Source organism: Panthera leo, chromosome D2 (assembly GCF_018350215.1).
Source record: "Panthera leo isolate Ple1 chromosome D2, P.leo_Ple1_pat1.1, whole genome shotgun sequence".
Taxonomy (NCBI): Eukaryota; Metazoa; Chordata; class Mammalia; order Carnivora; family Felidae; genus Panthera; species Panthera leo.
In genome coordinates, this window is record NC_056689.1 from 77218438 (window position 1) to 77238691 (window position 20254).

The 20254-nt window shown below is 40.1% G+C and overlaps 1 protein-coding gene across 7 annotated transcripts in view; it reads right to left on the reverse strand.

The window, feature by feature from the left end:
- ATE1 (arginyltransferase 1) overlaps positions 1 to 20254 on the reverse strand; it is a 153356-nt gene that overhangs the window by 38685 nt on the left and 94417 nt on the right. The window lies entirely within an intron of this gene.

Genomic DNA, 20254 nt, shown 5'->3' on the forward strand with positions numbered 1-20254 from the left:
CATGAAAATTCACAACACAGGATTATTTGAGATGAATGAATAATTAGCAGGTGCAATAAAGCCCAATATTCAATGATACCTATCTTGTTAAAAGCAAGATTCATTCAGAAAGTGTTTTCTTGGTGGAAAGCAGCAGCATGATATGACAATGTCCTTATTAACAAATCTGAAAAACCAGCAGTCTAAAAGCACTGGGTCTAAACCTTTTTTATTTTCCTTTTGGGTCATAGACCATTTTGAAAGCCTGATGAGGAAGAAAAAGCTAAGTTTAAAAAGCTAAGCATAGTTCTACAGAAAAAGAAAAAAGGAGTAAATTTTCTTCACCTTGCAGTATACAAAGATTTCTTAGTGCACAAAAAGCATAAACCATTAAAAACAACAACAACAGGGGTGCTGGGTGGCTCGGTCGGTTAAGCGTCCGACTTCGGCTCAGGTCATGATCTCACGGTCCGTGAGTTCGAGCCCCGCGTTGGGCTCTGTGCTGACAGCTCAGAGCCTGGAGCCTGTTTCAGATTCTGTGTCTCCCTCTCTCTCTGCTCCTCCCCTGTTCATGCTCTGTCTCTTTCTGTCTCAAAAATAAATAAACGTTAAAAAAATTTTTTTTAAATAAAAACAACAACAACACTAATGAGCTGGACTTCATGACCATTATATACTGCATTAAAAAATTAAGAAAATAAATAGGGAGCAGGGCGCCTGGGTAGCTCAGTCAGTTGAGCGTCTGACTTTGGCTCACGTCATGATCTCACGGTTGGTGAGTTCATGCCCCGCGTCGGGCTCTGTGCTGACAGCTCGGGGCCTGGAGCCTGCTTCGGATTCTGTGTCTCCCCCCGTCTCTTCCCCTCCCTTGCTCACACTCTCTCAAAAATAAACATTAAAAAAAAAAAGAAGAAATAGGCAAGCGAAAGACTAAGAGAAAATATTAACAAAACATACATTAGAAAACATAGCTGTATCTAAAACGTATCAAAAATTTAACAACTCAAGAATAAAAAAATCATTTTTAAAAAGGCACCAAATATATATGAATATAAATGAATGTTTAGTAAGTACCTGAAAACATATTCAGTATCAGTTACCAGAAATGCCATTAAAACCATAATAACATACCACTGCATAACCACCAGAATGGCTAAAATTAAGCCATTAATTTTAAACTGAATAACAAGTTTTGGCAAGGATCTGGACTATGTAGAACTTGGATATTGTTGGTTTAAAACGGTAGAACCATTTGGGAAAATACATTCTTGGACATGTATCATCTGTGAATATGTCCAGGATAAATTCCTTGAATTGGAATTGATGGCTGTAAGGGTTTTTATGTTTTATTAGCCCAAAACTATTTTCCACTGAAGTTGTGCCATTTTACATTTCCATCAGCAACATATGTACACAGTGCTAACTTCCTCAAATCCTTACCAACACAGCCTATAATCAAAACTTTCAATCTCTGCCAATCTGAGAAATGGCATTTCATTGTGGTTTGAATTTGCATTACATAGCATTCCATAAGTTGAAAGGATTTGCATTTCCTTTTCCATAAAGTTGGCCCCCTCTGTTGTTAGATTTCTGGTTTTGTTATTTGAAAAACTCTTTATATATTAAAGAAATTCACCCTTGGTTTGCAAAATATGTTGTACTTCCCTAGCTTATCTATCTTTTGACTCTGTATGGTATTTTCTTTCACCATGTGGAAATCTGATAAGTGGTCAAACATATCATTTGTTAAAACAGTGTCTAAGTTTTGCAATATAATTTTAAAAAGTCACTGTCACTCAAATATTATAAAAACATTTACATGTTCTTTTCAGTGCTTTTATGGTTTCATAATTTTACATTCACATGTATGCTCCATCTGGAATTTATTTTGGTGTAAGGTATAAGAAAAGGATCTAACCTAATTTCTTTCAGATGTTTACCAAGTGGCCTCAACATCATTTTAGAACCGTTGTTTCCCCCGCTGATTTAAACGCCTTTTTGATAACTTACTAAATTTCCATATATATTTAGATCTCTTTCAGCACTTCCTATTTATTTAGACACTATCTGTCTATTCATGTACCAATGCCACACAGTTTTAACTATTAAAGCTTGATATTGTATTTTAATCTCTAGTAGATCTAACCATCCCCCTACGACTGCTCTTCACATGTGCAGAATTTCCCGGCTCTTCTTGTGTAATTTTTCTAAAATTCTGTATTTAGGGGGCAGGGCGCCTGACTGGCTCAGTCAGTAGAGCGTGTGACCCTTGATCTCAGGGTTTTGAGTTCAAGCCCCACGTCGGGTACCGTAGAGATTACTTAAAAGACAGAATCTTAAAAAATAAATAAAATAAAATAAAATTCTGTACTTAGTACAAAAATATTACCAATATGAACAAGGAAACAGTAATAAAAATGTTATGGTGTATCTTGTCTGTTGTGATGGAGGGACACAGAAGCAGAGAACCCCAAGAATGTCTAGTAAAAAAACAGATGCAGATTCATCCACAGACACCTGAACCCAATGTCTGCCTTTAACGATGACAGTGACATTCAAAAACAGTCACTGACCACAAAACGAATCCTCACTGTGCGGCAGACGCTGGGTGGCTGGGAGCAGAATGATGAACAAACGAGTGCCTCTAGGTAACTCACCATCTCCCGGTAGCGACAGACCAGGACAAAGATGAAGCGCATGCCAGGTTATAGCAAGTAGGATTGAGTGCAGGGGGTCAGGGTTTCTAAAATGTCACGTTCTTTTCAGGCAATACTTGCTCACAACAGCGGGTCGGATAGCTTCTTTTTAACTCTTTGAATACTTCATTTATCTCGCTGAAGAGTCACAAATGAATACATTTTGACTTCTGCTCATCATCCGAAATCAAGTGTTTAGATTAGGTGAAGACATCATTTTTCTCCAAAGCGTAGGCTTATCTCAGGGCTTTGCGGCAGCTATTCTCCTGAGCCACCAAAGAATACAAAGAGTTTTATGAAATAAACCACTTTGAAACATTACGCTTTCTAACATTTCTAACATTAGCTGGTTGAGAGTGAGGGGAGGGAAGTACTTAAAGCTCCACTGAAAGTCACCGTCACACAAATGAGAAACGCAAGGGCCTGGAATCTGCCCTGCCTTTGCAGCTAGTGTGAGAAAATGAGAAATGTCTGTGTTAAGAATGTAATTACTTAAGGATTTGGACATACTTTCCTGTAGTCAGAAGAAAAAATATTTAATCAGCCCCTAAGTACGTTCATTCATACTGGAACAATGAGGCGAAAGCAGATTAATCCTCTCCTAGGGTGCAGACTCTTTGCAAAGAAGAAGAAATCAGAGTTACCATAGATTTCTCAAGTACTCGAAATTCTGAAAACGTAATTGGTCTGACAGGGCTTATCTCACAATTTTTCTGAGCGTTCCTGCAATCTGATGTACAATTTCAGAAGAGGAGCCCCAGAATCACCACGCCCCATCTCACAACCGCCCCGTCTCACAACCACCCCATCTCACGACCCCCCCATCTCACGACCACCCCATCTCACGACCACCATCTGACAAGGACAGGGCCCCAGGGGCCGGCAAAGGCACCGATTCCAGGAGGGGAGGCTCCGGATGACGCACTTCAAGAAGCCTGGGCAACGTAAAAGCTATCTTCTAAGAAGCCCAAATTTAGAGGAGGGAAGGCCTAGTCCTCATTATTAATTACACATTTCTGGGAGGGACAACCACTCTGGTCAAAGTCCTCAAAGGGAAGCAAGTTCGGTGACCTCTGACCTACAGCTTCACCAACAGAAATCACTTCTGCAGCTGGTTATAAACCATTTTAGGGCAGACAACAAAAAGGAACACGAAACAAACTGAGGGCCTCTACATTTTGAGTTATCACAGAAGAGTGAATGTTTTGCTTGGAGTGCTCAGCAATAATCAATGTTCCATTCCATGACTGTATTCAATGATTTCATTTCATTTAAAGAAAACCACTTAGACTATTGGTAAAACCCAAATTATGCTTATACAACCCCACCAAAAGAAGAGAAAAAATTAGGATATGGTCATAATATTTCAGTCAACTTTACTAGGCTGTCATAGATTGAAATTCAAGGAAATTCCAAAGTTAAAGCTAAAACGGGGGTGGGAGTGGGGGTGGTAAATACATTTCCTGTTCTATTTCTATTAAAAATAACTGCTTCTTTTGGAATAAGAGGCATTCAATTTTGGGTTTTGGTCAATAGAACGAACAGGTATTCTTTTCACTTGCATGCTTTAGACCATAATTTGAAGAACATTATCATATTGATCTAATTTTCTAGCCTGTAGATGACTCACAAAATAAACCGTATGGAGACTATCTTAGTGTAGCAAAATGTATTAATCAAAAGTCGACCTAAGAATTACATTCATTTTGCTAACCAGAGGTTAAAAACATCTTGCTATCATTTCTTACCAAGTAAGAGTCACACAGGTATGTAAAGTGCATATAAAAAGGGTGTCTGGAATAGTCTGATTTCACAATTGTTAACAATTTCAGCAAGGATACTTTAAAACAGACAAACATCCTTTACTTCAAATGAAAACACAGCCAAGAACACTAAGACTTTCCCTTAAGGTATAACTAGTTAAAAACCTGGATCTTTTTTTTTTTAAAAGAAATGTTTGTTTGTTTGTTTGTTTATTTATTTATTTATTTATTTAGAGAGAGAGAGAGAGAGAGAGCAAGCACATGTGTGCAAGAGCTGGGGAGAGGCAGAGAGAAAGAGAATCCGAAGCAGGCTCTGCGATGTCAGTGCAGAGCCCAATGTGGGACTCAAATTCACAAAATGTGAGATCATGACCTGAGCTGAAATCAAGAGTCGGGCGCTTAACTGACTGAGCCACCCAGGTGCCCCTAAAAACCTGGATCTTCATTTTTTTTAATGTTTACTTATTTTTGAGACCGAGAGAGAGGGAGACACAGAATCCAAAGCAGGCTCCAGGCTGTCAGCACAGAGACCGATGTGGGGCTCAAATTCATCAACCACAAGATCATGACCTGAGCCGAAGTTGGACGCTCAACCAACTGAGCCACCCAGGCGCTCCCAAAACCTGGATCTTTAAAGGTAAAATCTACCTTAGGTAGATGGAGGAAAAACAAAAAAAAAACGGTTCTAGCCAGCCCTGGCAATCGACCACTTTTTGTAATTTTTTTTTTGAGATGCAATGCACATACCATAAAATTCACCTTTTTAAGGTGTACAGTTCATTGTGCTTCGTGTATTTTGCAAGGTTGTGCAATCAACACCACTACCTAATCCCATAACGTTTTTATCATTCTTTAAAAAAAAAAAAAAAAAAAAAGCTCTCTACCCATTAGCAGTCCCTTCTCTCTCACTAAGGCCCTGGCAACCATTAACTCTACTGGCAATCCATTTTAAAATGGGGAGTATTTGTTTACGTTGCCACACTTCTGTTAGAGGCAGAGCAAAACCCAAAGCCACAGCACTGCCTACAAGGCCCTAAGTGATGTGACCCATGTTACCCTTCCGGCTTGTCTTCTACGACTTTTTCCTTCCTTCGTCATTCCACTCTGGCTGCACTGGCTTCCTGGTTGCTCCCACCTCAGGCTTCTGGCTATTTTCTCTGCTGGTCTTACAGATATTCCCAAGACTGTCATCCACTTTAAGTTTTTGCTCCAGTGCCACCTTCTCAAGGAAGCCCACCTCTCCCTCCTATTTTCTTCCGTAGGACTTACCGCCTTTTAACACTCTTCCTCCTACTTACTTATTAGATCCATAGGAAACTCCTTGCAGGGTCAGGAGTTTTAGTCTGATTTTTTCACTGACGTATCCCCAAACCTACTCATCAGCTGACTGCTGGCTGGATGAATGCAGGACACTCGGCCCGGAGGTCTTTTCTACTTCCTTCTCGGAACACAGACGTCACTTTGAATACGCCCTTCTTACACATAGGAATCGACCAGTGTCTGCTCAACTTGTATTTATGAGGCAGCTTCACTGCATTTTTACTGTACAGAAACAGTTCCCAACCTTTAGGAGTTCTGTGAATTACCACTGGATACTAAAAAGTACATGATCACGACAGGATCTAGAAGAGTCACTGAAATCTAAACGGCGGTTGTCATACTTGAGAACGTCAGAAACTTCTAGTTCGCGTCAATTTAGCTTTTTCCCCCTCAGAGCTGAAAATATTCCTTTCCTTATTTTACTGGTATACACTGTCTTTTTTAAAAAAATGCATAGCTTGTTAAGTTTCATTTTAGGAAAAAGGAGGGGGAGACATGACCTGAGAAAAGACCTCCTCGTCTGTGCAGAGTTCAGCAGTGTCACTCTGGTGACGACAAGAGCATGAACAATGTCGGGGCGCCTGGGTGGCTCAGTCGGTTGAGCGTCCGACTTCAGCTCAGGTCATGATCTCACAGCTCGTGAGTTCGAGCCCCGCGTCGGGCCTTGTGCTGACAGCCTGGAGCCTGCTTCAGATTCTGTGTCTCCCTCTCTCTCTGCCCCTAACCCGTTCGCATTCTGTCTCTGTCTCTCTCAAAAATAAAAATAAACATTAAAAAAATTTTTTTTTAAAGAACATGAACAACAAGCTCCCCCAGCGTTTAAGCACAGCCTCCGTAATGACTCTGCACATCCCAGGAGCTAATCTCCGAATAAATGACAAAGGTAATGAAAACAGATGCTGTTTCTACTGTGCAGATGAAACAGGAAGGTCCTGTAATGGTAGCAATGAACTCAGACCTAGACTCCTGATCCCCTTTCTCTTTCTATACCTAAATGCTAAGATATTCGCAATTGTTAAAAAGTATTTTCTCTCTTTTCATATTTACTTTTGAGAGAGACAGAGCATGAGTGGGGAAGGGGCAGGGAGCAAGGGAGACACAGAATCCAAAGCAGGCTCCAGGCTCTGAGCTGTCAGCACAGAGCCTGACATGGGATGGGGCTCGAATTCATGAACCATGAGATCATGACCCGAGTCGAGGTCGGAGGCTTAACCGACTGAGCCACCCAGGCGCCCCAAAAGTATTTTCAAAATAACTTCCCCAAACCTTAAAATCACAACTGAGTCCAATATGAACAGGACTCTGCTTGTCATCAAGGGTGGAAAGATGGAATGAGCCTCGCGAGGCACTCATGATCAGCTGGGGAAAAGGGAGGCATGGGATCCTGTGACTTGTGTAGCCAGGGGCAAATGCAGGGTGGTAGGTACAAGGTGCCATGGAAGGACAAAGAGCTGCGATGTGGCTGTGATACCTGGCACAGCAACAAGGACTATAAACAAGCTGCAGGTCAAACACAAGGCGGAGACAACCAGCTTTCTTGGGAGACTCCTCAGAAGAGGTCCCTTCTGTAGCATGTCCAAGTCTGAGTGGTACCATGTTTGGAAAAAATGTCAGGCACTTACCAAAAGCAAAAACAGACCCAAGACCCACATGGCTGTCTCCTTCCTGAGCCCCCAAATACATGTCCGTCAAAATTTCACCAAATAGGAAATGTGATGGGAAACCGTTTCGGTTCCACAGATTAGTAGTATGTGGTCCTGTGTCTGTGGCTTGTGGATGCTTCAAAAATCAATGTCTCTTCAGCTTTACACTCAAAATGTTAGGTTAGTTATAAAGATCAATTCCATCTTTTCTCTGAACGAATGCCAGTTTCCATAAATTCAAATTTATTGCCAGCGTATATCTTTCTTAATATGGAATGACATATTCGAAGTAACTTTCAAGCTCATGTATGGATCCTAATGTAACTTAGTATTATCTAGAGAAATATTATGAAATTGACAGCTTCAAAATAACATTCCGGTTTATCTTATCACACCTTAGATTCCTACAGAAGGACTTCTTACAATTCAATGTACAACTGATCAAAAATAAAAGCTTATTACTAACCACCCCTTTTAAATAAATGTGGGGTATTAAAAGGTATACTCTTTGATTATAGCAAATCCAGAAATACATTATTTTCTTTTAAAGGGCTCCAACATCTTTTAGAAGCCTTTTCACTTCACCTTTATAAGACGACATATATGAACCTCTATGCATTCGGGACTACACGTTTGCAAATCTGACATGTAAGAATTCTCTTTGAATGTTACATTGTCTTTGTACGAATTTAAACAACATGCAAATGAGAAATTATTTCTTTAATTAAAGTTAAAGGAATTGAGACTGTTATTTTTCTCAGAAAAAAAAAAATCAGAGAAAAGTAAAGAAATGCTTTCATATGATATTCACCCAAGTTAGCATTCTTGGCTTTTAATTGGAAACATCTGGGGATGGGCTTGGCAGATTGCAATAAAATTGAAGTTACCAATTCACACCCTGCCATTTTGAGGGTATTTTGTTTTTACAGTTTTCAAATTAAAACCAAACGGACTTTCCTTTGAACTCTGGTCCTGAAGCAAAGATCTTTATGAGATTTCACTCTCAAAAATACTTTATAAATATTTTGAAAAATACGAAGGATTTTGCAAGTATTTGAGGAGAGGATAAACCAGCAGAGTTTATTTTAAAAGTTCAAGTTAAATTAAAATGTAAGAACACTAAAAAGGCAGTATTACTTAAACACACACACACACACACACACACACACACACACACACAGAGTAAACCCTAGTAGCACTGAACAAAGAAGAAGTAAGTTACCAGACATTTAAGTCTTTTTATCAGGTAAAGGTGATATCAGTATCCTATGTTTCTACAATAAACCTATTTATTTTACTAAAACCAATTGCTTAAAGAGAAGCTCTAACACTACATAAACAAAAATAGCTCAAAATAATCCATTAGAGTGGGCTGTACCTACACAGAAAACGAGTAAGAACAAGGGCTTATTAAATCCAGTCTTTTCCCTGAAAGACAACACCAATGCAATCCCATCCACAAAGCACTACAGCAGACCCCTTGCTCCCTGATTTCATTACATAAACAGAGATTGACTTTATCAGTCCCCAAGAGAGTGCTTGAGAAGTAACTCTAGCTGCTCTGTTTTCAGAAACTGTGTTTGGATTGTGCCACGCTCAGTTGGCGAGGTGAGCGGAGACCAGTGAAGACAAAGGGCCTAAACATCTGAATCCATTTGTGTTCCCTGAGTTCTGAGAGCCAACAGATGTACTCCATGTGCTGCTGGGCTAAGCTTTGAAAATTTAAAAATACATATTTTTCCCACTGACAAACAGAAAGTGATGGTATTCTGTGTTTCTTTAATTAAAATCCAAGAGTTTGCAAAGGCTCCAGGACTTACTTTAAAGCTTCCTTAAGACTGGGCTATTTATTTTACTATTAGTGAATAATAGAGAATAAAGATTCTAATTCAGTTTTAATCACAATCTTTGCTTTTATTTTGGAAACCCTGGGTTAATCTTTTTTCTTCTAGAAAATACAAAGAAGGCTTGTGAAGAAAAGATTCAGGGAGTCAACTTACAGCCCAAATTTAATTTCAAACTGAAGGGTCATAAGTTGAAAAGGATGAAGAAAAAAAGAGAATGAAAGACGAAGACAGAGAAAATAATATAAGAGAAAACGAAAAGGTGAAATCCAAAGCTGCTTTAATTTCTGTTAAAGATCAAATATTCATGTGAATATCGTGTATGTGTGTGTATATTAAATTTGGCCTTCACCATACTAGGAAGAACAATCAGGATAGACGTTTGCTTTGTCGGGTTTCAGGCTGTTGCGTGAGAAGCGGCACTGAGAGTCACTGGTTCTGTCCCTACCGTAGGCGGAGATGTCCTTACCTGGACCACAGCGAGAGGGACTGATTTCAAGTTCTCCTGCTCTGAATCCATCCTCCTACTGCCAACAGAGAGAACTGTCTGTGTAAATGCCCCATTTAAAGCCCCTTACTGGCGCTCCAATATGTATAGCAAAGTAGGATAATCCTTTTTAAGGTAAAAAAAAAAACAAAACAAAAAAGTCACAGGCCTTTATAAGATAGTATTGTAATTTTAGTTAAAGCAGATGAGAAATAACATAAGATAAAAAGCCACTACAAATTCATGAATGCTTTTAAATGAGTATGGATTTTACCAATGACAACAGGTCTTAAATGTGTTTGCACAAGGACAGTACTACACTCACGGGTGTATCAATCTACACCCACAACATGTATACGGACGCACAGACTTCTCGCTCCCTGGTTTAGCGACATCACGCACCCTGAGTGAATGGCACAAGATGTGCTTTCAGCCTGCTTGCTTATCTGGGCACACTCACCGCAGGGTACTCACATCTAGGCACCAGGAGGACTACTCACTTGGGTCTAAATGCCTCCAGTGAACCTAAGTGCTGTCTACTCTTTCTCTGCCAAGCTCTCCTCGGACTCTGCTTCACCTCACCACCAACTGCTCTCACCCCCGGACAGAATCATCCCACACGCTCTCTTTCCTGCAAGTCAACGGGTTATTATTAAATGCCTACCATCTGCCAGGCTCTAAGGTAAGGTCTTGGGCATGCCATGGTGAATAACAACACTCACGAGTTTCAGTTCTCAGGGAACTCCTAGTCTACAAAGGGAGAGGACTTTAAGAAAATAATCACACAGAAACATATCATTACAAAGTGTGGCAAACACTGTGAAGAAAAAGCACTCAGAGAGTACAACAGGGAGACCTAATTTAGACTGGGAGTGTCAGGGCTGGTGTCTTTAGCGGGTATCTGGGTTTGTACAGAAGTTTTTTCTAGAACTTAATACGAAGCTACTGGAGTGGTCTGTTTACGTGCTGTTTCTCTTACTTCTGCAACCTCCCACCTCCCTTCCCCAACCTCAACTTGGGAGTTTCTGGAGAGCTGGGAGTACATCATTTCTTTGCATTCCTTGTGCCTAGGCAGAATTCCTTATATGGACTGAGTTCTCAATAAATACATATTGAATATGTATTAAATTAAACTGAATGTGTCAAATTGTGTTTCTTAAAATAGGCAATCAGATCATTTTAAAACTAGAAGGGCTGTAGACCTCCCGAGTCAGTATCCAGTTTCATTTTAATATTTAAAAAGGGAGGGGGGACAGAGAAGTTAAGTGACTTAAGGCCAATGACTGGTAAAGGCAAGATCATAAGCTCAATCTTAATATTCTTTTTTCTGTTAAAATTCCCAAGGTAAAGCCAGACAGAAGTATGAACACCTACGGTGTGTCAGCAAAGTCCTATGTTCCTGTTTATGAAGATTTGCCTAATCAGAATCATTTAGAATCTGGACCCATTAGAAACATACAACCAGCAGTATTTTTCCAACATTCTTTAAGTTGATATGCCTTGAGTCAAACAAATGCTAACAGCAATTCACCACAAATACACAGCTTTAATAACGTCAGTAAGCTGTATCTGATTGATCGTGTCTCTAACTGAAGCTATTACTTTTTTCCAGTAAACATTTTTCAATGCCTGAAAACCTTAATCGTAAAAGTCTGTTTAATTACACCCCTGAGGGAAATAAGAAGTTAGCTATAACCTCATATTTATCCCCAGGGTGTGATCTTTGGTAATCATTCCTTTTTTTCTGCCTGATGGAAAATTCATCACAAATGACTTAAACGCCTCAAGTCTGAGGATAACCTTTCCCCTCCCCGCTGCAGCGGTAGGAGGGCGGGTAGAATTTACATCCTGTCCCCTTGGATGTCATCAGTATTCTGTGTGTCTGTGTAAGGAAGTACTTGGTAGAAGGTCAATGTGACAGCTGAAGTGCCCACACTTCAGCAAGCTCAGAACATATCTGGTAGATTACTTCCTCCTTTTCTACATGATCAGTTATAGAATTATGATGAACACAACGACTTTTAACTTAGTATTTGACGGGGTGAGCAAATCAAGTCCAGTCATAGAACTGTAGATAAGTTATTGTGAATGATTTCTTATGTCACAAACACCCAATAATCTTGGGTGCCAACTTGCGAACCCTCATGTCTGCATTTCTTCTAAGACATCCAGCCTAAAATATCACACTGGTCCAAACTCAACCATGTCGCTAGAATAAAATTTAGAGTTGTACAGCTCCCCAAGATCACTGCAATCATTAATGTCCTTATAAATGCTACAATTTTATCCATTATTTTGCCCATGACAAAACCATCTATGCACCAAATACAAAAAAATCTTTATGACGTATTAAGAATTTTTCACATTTTCGTGTAGGGTCTGAAAGTGTTATTTAGAACTCAATTTTATTTTATTGTTATTTTTTAAATTTCTTTTGATGTTTATTCACTTTTGAGAGAGAGGAAGAGACAGAGCACGAGTGGGGGAGGGGCAGAGAGAAGGGGAAACACAGAATCCGAAGCAAGCTCCAGGCTCCGAGCTCCGAGCTATCAGCACAGAGCCCGATGTGGAGTTCAAAACCACGAACTGTGAGATCATGACCTGAGCCGAAGTTGGACACTTAACCGACTGAGCCACCCAGGCACCCCTAGAATTCAATTTTAAAATATATGTATATAAAAGCAAAGTGTTCAATGGTTAAACCATTAAAAAAAGTTCCCCTACTTTCACTTTATACAAGAAATACATTATCCTAAAAATTTTTTTTAATTTTTTTGATGTTTTTATTTTATTTTTGAGAGAGAGAGAGAAACAGAGTGTGAGTGAGGGAGGGGCAGAGAGAGAGGGAGACACAGAATCCGAAGCAGGCTCCAGGCTCCGAGCTGTCAGCACAGAGCCTGACGTGGGGCTCGAACTCACAAACTGCGAGATCATGACCTGAGCTGAAGTCAGATGCTCAACCGACTGAGCCACCCAGACGCCCCCATCCTAAAATTTTTAAGGAGCCAATCAGCACCTCTCTACCCAATAACAGTTTGGTGTAATCGAAACAGTATAATCATCTTGTCAGTTTACCATGTCAGAACTCTCTGGGAACAGAATAAAAATTAAAGCTGAAATCCACAATTTCCAGATGTGGGAAAGTATTATTTTGACAAGTTACTATTCGACAGAGCCTGGGATTATGATATTGGTATGGTTTTGAGCCTGAAAGTGTGAAGCACTGAGGATTGTTTAGAAGCTGTCAATCCACAGGCAGGCCGTAGGCTTCTGGGGACGCAGCCTCTGGGTAATACAACGTGGACCACAGCACACACTCCAGCAATGATTCTTCTGTATCGGTACGAGCTCACAGGTATAGAGATACTTAAGGTGTTTCAATCCACTACAGTTATCCTTTCTGATGTTCAAACTGGCCATAGTTTGGCCAGTGAGAGTCAATTTCAGTTGGCCCCTGAGAGCTTCGGATATAATTCTAGTTGCTAATGATGTCTATGCCCGCTGATTTCATTTCATCCTCATAGAGACTGTTTATTCAAGTTTTCACTATCCTCTGACATCACTGTGTATTTCTGGGCTATAGATTCGACAATCTATCACTAAATGAATTAAGCTTCCATCCAGTTATTTAACCGTAGTTTTGGGGAACAGTATAGTCTCTAAGCTTCCTTCCCATAATAACAGCACGAGGCACTTACAAGATGAATGCAAAGGATCACATAAGACAGAATTAAACGTCATCTTTCCAAAGCACTTTTAGTAAAATATCTACCCTTAACTGAAAGGCATATTTAAAAAATGTCTAAAAACTAAATCAAATGCATTAGGAAAAAGGAAATTAATTATATTTTCAGATCAAATTTGGGTAAAATAACTAAATAAAGAAATGTTTTTTCTTTGTATAACTTGAAGTCACCAGTTCTTAGTAAAAATTATGTCTGCGTGTATAATTAAATAAATAATGTTGGTATTAGTAAAAATCATGACAATAAGCTAATCTTTACTGAGTGGTGACTATGGGCTGGGCACTACACCAAGCACTACACATACTGCCTCATTAATCCTTACAATCATCCTATAAGGAGTAGTGATGATTATTCCCATTTTACAGATGAAGACACTGAGGCTTAGAAAGTCTGTACATACAATAAGGCATGTAACCAAGATTTGAACTCAGCTCTTTGTCTTTGGAAACTTGACCTTAACTGCTTTCTCCTAATGAAATGGTAATTCATGTTTAAATTCTATTTAAAAATATATTTGTAGTCCAACTTTCAATAGTATTTCATTAACAAAACGCATGTTTAAATCGAAGATGTTTACAAACAACTGGAATTATGGAATTATGTTTTAAAAATCCTACTGTTCAGGAGCACCTGAGTGGCTCAGATGGTTAAGCATCTGACCTCGGCTCAGGTCATGATCTCACGGTTTGTGAGTTCAAGCCCCGCATGGGGCTCTCTGCTGTTAACACAGACCCGCTTCAGAGCCTCTCTCCCCTCCCCACCCTGCCACTCCCCCAACTCACGTGCACGTACACTCTCTCTCTCAAAAATAAATAAACATTTTTTTAAAAATTAAAAAAACTGGGGCGCCTGGGTGGCTCAGTCGGTTAAGCGTCCTACTTCGGCTCAGGGCATGATCTCACGGCTCCTGAGTTCGAGCCCTGCGTCGGGCTCTGTGCTGACAGCTCGGAGCCTGGAGGCTGCTTCGGATTCTGTGTCTCCCTCTCTCTCTGCCCCTAGCCCACTCACATTCTGTCTCTGTCTGTCTCAAAAATAAGTAAACATTAAAAAAATTAAAAAAAAAAACTAAACTAAATCCTACTGATCATAAGAAATTGTGAAAAAGATTCTACCCCTGGGTAAAAGGTTGGGGGAACAGGATATCCATAGTCTCTATGACCCCACAGATTACTCACGAACTGCAAAGGGGAAAAAGCAGCTCTACAGACAGATGGACTTGTGATATCCTGAGACTGACACAGCATCACCTCAGTAGTATTTGCACTAAAAAGTTTTACCTGAATAAAATTGTGAAGAAATAATGACAAATCCAAATTATGAGACATTTACGAGACACTGAACTATTCAAAAATGTCAATGTTGTAAAAGCAACAACAACAAAAAAGCAAAGTTACAGTTCTAGAGTAAATGATACTTAAAAAAAAAAAACAAAACAAAAAACAGGGACGCCTGGGTGGCTCAGTCAGTTAGCATCTGACTCTTGGTTTTGGCTCAGGTCATGATCTCATGGTTTGGGAGTTCAAGCCAGGCATCGGGCTCTGTGGCTTTTAATTTTCTCCCTCTCTCTCCGCCCCTCCCCTGTTCACTCACGTGCTCTCTCTCTCTCTCTCAAAATAAACTTTAAAAAAAAAACCCATAAAACGGAATGAAATCTATAGTCTTTAATAAGATCCCTGATTGAGAGAAAGAAAGAGTATTATTGGGACAACCGGGAAATGTGAATATTAATTTCACATTTGATTGTATTGTTTCAAGAATATTAAATTTCTTGAGCATGATCACGGTACATGGTTTAGTACAAGAGTATCCTTGTCCTTAGGAAACCCGTGCTGAAACACTTAGGATGACTGTCATGATCTCTGAAACTAACTTTAACATAGCTTAGCAGAAAAATACATACACATGGAAAATTATAGATGTATACAAAGAGATGAAGTGGTAAGATGCTGATCACTGGTGGCTCTAGGTGAAGGTGTCCAGGTGTTTACCATACTGTTCTTTCAACTTTTCTGCAGGTGTGAAGTTTTCAAAATTTGGAGGGAAAATCAGATTCGATAAATACATACTTTTCTCTACCATGCATCTGTGCACACTCCACGGCATTCTGTCCCTTTCTTGTAGAACCAACCACATTTGATCTCGCAGGATCGTTTGCAAGTGTTTACTCTGTCAAAAAGCTATGTGCAGACAGGGCCTAGATCTACCTCATCAGGACCAGCGGAGTGACTTACTCACTGAAGATCTTCAAAGTGCCTCATTCAAAGCAGGTCTAGTAAATGTGGGCTGAATTAAACACTTGTTTCTTCTGAGATATTACCATATGGGTGATGATAAATAGTTTTTTACAGTATTAAAAAGGACTCACAACAGAAGTATTTCATGACTGATAAACTATACTATATAATCCCTAAACTTAGAATCGTTTGAAAACTATTAAATAGCTGAAAAGTTAAATTAAAAAAAAGTACACAGAGGTGATCAAACAATCACCACTGTTTAGTCTGTAAACCACTCTGGAATAACTCATGGTTATTATGTCATATAGTGTACTTTTAAAATTATATAGGTAAATTATGTAGCTATTTTAAAATTTGTATCCCAAGTTGGGAATATGTGTTCTAGAGGCACCAGGGTAAATTTACCATTGAACTTCACATAGCAAACTGTCCTGACAAGTGGGTTTTGTGATGACAGGAGAACAGCTATCAGGTGCTAGATGATGAGGATGACCATGATGTTCACTTCAATGTGTACAGGCTGGATCATCAGGGCCATAAAATAAAAGCAGGGCAGTGGCATACTGTAAAGTAGGGGTCAGCAAATCATGGCCATGGGCCCAAACTGGCCTGCTGTTCATTTACATATGGCCCACAACCTAAGAATGGTTCTTACATTTTTAATGGTTGAAAATAAATCAAAAGAAAAATACTACTTTATGACAGATGAAAATTATATGACATCCGACTTTCAATGTCCATAAATTAAGTTTTACTAGAGCACAGCCATGCCCATTTGTTTATGTATTTTTTATGGCTGCTTTTGCTACAAAGGCAGACCATATGGCCTGTAAACCTAGAATATTTACTATCTGGCCCTTTATAGAATAAATGCCAGAGACAGAAATTTCAATATCCAGTAGACATCGAGGACCCATGGGTATGTTTATCCTGTGATATTCATGGAGTGCTATGCTTTTGTGTGCTTTTCTGTATGTGTCGTATGCCTCAATAAAAAGGCTTCTTAAAAAAATCCTATTATAGTGAATTTAAGGGTGTATGAAAGAGATAACATTCCCATGTTTCCAAAATTAAACATATAAGACAGTGACTTTCTAAAGGTGCTGTCAGAACCAAGGTTTGACCTCCAGACTATGGATGGGCAGATATGGAAACTACAGAGATCAACCTGAACAAGTCATTTAAAGACAGTTCCAGAAACTAAAAGCAACCTAGGCAAGGAGGCAGTAACAGCAGGACCCAACTCAAGGAGCAGACACACGGACATAGGTTGGGGTTTAACAGTAAGACTCTAGGACCCAGCAGGACTAGAAGAGTGAGGAGAATGAATACGGTTTTAACACTTAAACGGCCACTATGAAAGTGCACAAGCCCAAAGCCATATCCAACTACTCTCTAATCTTACTCATTCGCCAAGATTGAAGGCTTGTGAACTCTATGGCAATACCCACTGGTTAGACCTACTTAATCACAATTTGCTTGAGTATCTTCAATTATAAATAGTACCGAATAATTTACAGTAAACGCCACCACACCCCAAGTGAGCAGGAGTAGTGGCAGGTTAACTGAAAATGCCCTTACAGTGTGTATGGAGGAAAATGCACATAAACACGCATACCTTCAACACTTGACTGCATACATCAGCCATTCTTTGATTTAGGACCACGCCCTTTCTTCGGGGAGGCATCCCTGTGACTTTCAGTCACTGGTTCTTTAAAATACAGTGAGAACTTACAGGTTAGGAAGTGAGAATCTTTCCAGATTTTTATGGATTTTTTTTTTTTTTTTTTTTTTTTTTTTTTTTTACTGGAAACACTTTTAGTTATCTTATCCACAACTAATTTGGCAGTATTTTTTTTTTATGATTCATCTTTGAATCTATCTAAAGTGCTCAAATTAAATTTAATGCAAATAACTACTTTTTAAAACAGCGTTCAATGGTTTAATTTTCAACTGAGTTATATCATTACAATAACAAGTAAAATTGGCATTAAAAAACTGACGAAAACGGACATGCACGTGTACCGAAGCGTAGCGTGCCAGCCATCAGCATTAGACCGCCAGGGGCTTCGTTGGGTAAGTTTTATGGAGGGAATGGAAGGCATCAACAGATAAAATGAACACATAAATCACAGATTCAAGGCACTGGGCAGGGAGAAGCAAGCCAGAGCCGGGGCTATTAAAGCAGGGAACAACACTGCCCTAGACACACAGCGACAGAGTTCTTAGGTTCCGTGGGCAGAGGCAAACAGCTGAAAAGGTGCATCTGCAGGAAGATTCGGTGACCCTTCTCAGGGGTGGAAAGGAAAAAGCGGAACAAAGTCGGGACAGAGCCAATGCTTCACTGTCGATGGCCTGAGAGGAAATACAGCTAAAGAAGGAAAAAAAAAAGGAACAAAAATGGCAAAAGACAATTACCTACTTTCATATTGTTTGACGTGTTCCTCATTTTCCTGTCAGAATGTCCTCTTAAGAGAAATAAATTTTAAAAGAGAACTTTTATTTGCCTTATTACAAAGAGGGCTGACATCACTGAGCTATTCCATTTTCCTTACAATCCTCTTGAGAACTTGCAAACTCAGGCTGGAAGTACTGAAGGAACAAAAGCCACCTGTAGCGCTTTAACTTGAAATTAAAATAGCCTCAAGAGATCAGCACTACTGACTCCTAAAAGGTAGCACAAAATGTACCAGTGCCTACATAGATCCAGAGAACGGTGGGAATGGGGAGACTGACTTACATTTTATCAATTCACAAAATGAACTAATGGCAATCAAATCAAATTTTAACGTAAAAACTTAAGAGGAACAGGAAAATTAAAATAGAAAATCACTGGTTTATGTCTCCTGAAACAGAAGTATCCTTCGTTATATGCCAGCGTATGTTTACAAATCTAATTTTAAGCAGCTTCCGGTAGATGGCCTTCTTCTACTCCCCACGGGAGAACATTTCCCCAAGGAAGAGACACACTGCGGATGGATTCCTTACTGAATGTGCACAAGAACTAATTCTGCGATAATGTCTCAAAAGGAAACATGCAAAAAGATGTCTGCCATGCCTTATTTGTAACAAAACAAGTGGAATGAACTTAAATGTATGCTCAGTAAATTACGGCACATTATTATGACACTTGCAGTCACCTAAAATCGGGGGTATACAAAAAAGGTTTAAGGAGAATGGGACAACGCTCGTGAAACCAGCGAGAAAAAGGTGGAAAAGAAGATTGCGTGTATCACCTAATAACCATGCGGGAGAAAGACAGTCTGCGTATTTACCAAAGCCTAAGGACACACAGCAAAACGTCACCAGCGATTAGCTCTGGGTGAGAGAAGCGCAAGCAACTTTTATTTTTAATACTCCCTTTATTCCCTTTTCCACAAGAGGAATTACTTTTAAAATTAAAAAAAGAAAAGAAAGAATGAGAATGGAAAGGGGAAGAGCACATAGAAGAAAGCAGGAAATAATCATTTCAAGGAAGGGGATTCTGGAACTGCACAAGCCACTCCACTCAGTCTCCTTTATAATCCTCGCGGCCCCAGAAGTGAGAACAAACGCCAGCAGTTAAGGAGAGCTGAGAGGTCTTCTCAGAAACATTTACATATTTTACCTGGGAAAGCAGGTCTGGACTTCAAGCAAGTCCACAATATTCAATAAAATGCAGGAGCCCCTCCACCTCTTGGAGCTGGTAACCCACAACATCATTTTCCCTGTCAAGTGGGAAGCCGAAGACGCCCACGCGCACACACAGCCCGGTGGCCGCCACTGATACAGCGTCCAGGGGCTTCAACTGGCCAAGCACACCACCAAAAATAACCACTAAGTCCGCACACACGGGTCTGAGATGACAACTACGTCACCATCCACCGTAAGACACACACCCAGGACTTTAAAATAAAAACGAGGGGGAGAAAAATGCAGGTCTTGGGAGGGTTGAGATACGGACTCAGAGGACCCGTGGCCACTCAGAGCGCTTTCAAAACCCACGCAGAAGCCTTCACATTGGAAATGCGCCGCGAGGGCAGTCGCAGAGGACAGCAGGCCGCGGCTCTGGCCTACGTGTGCCCGCGGGCGAGTTCTCCGGCACTAACTAGCTGTCCGCCCACCGGCCGTCTGTGTCCCGGGCTGCTCATCTATGAGACGGTGACAATGCAAACGCCTGTGTCTAGGAGCGTGTCTAGGAATCAACTGTGTGAGTAACTACACAACACTTATGTATATAGGGGGCGCCCGGGTGGCTCAGTCAGTTGAGCATCCGACCGGCTCAGGTCATGATCTCACAGTTCGCGGGTTTGAGCCCCATTATCAGGCTCTCGGCTGTCAGTACGGAGCCCACTTCAGATCCTCTGTCCCCCTCTCTCTCTGCCCCTCCCCCCCCAAAATAAAGAAACTTAAAATTCTTTAAACATGAAAAAAAATCATATAATATAATCAACTTACTTTCAAGTAAAAAAACAAAAATTAAAAAAATAATATGTATTATGTTATGTACGTGTAAATTATATAACCACACACATTCAGGTATCTGTGTGTACATGGTCG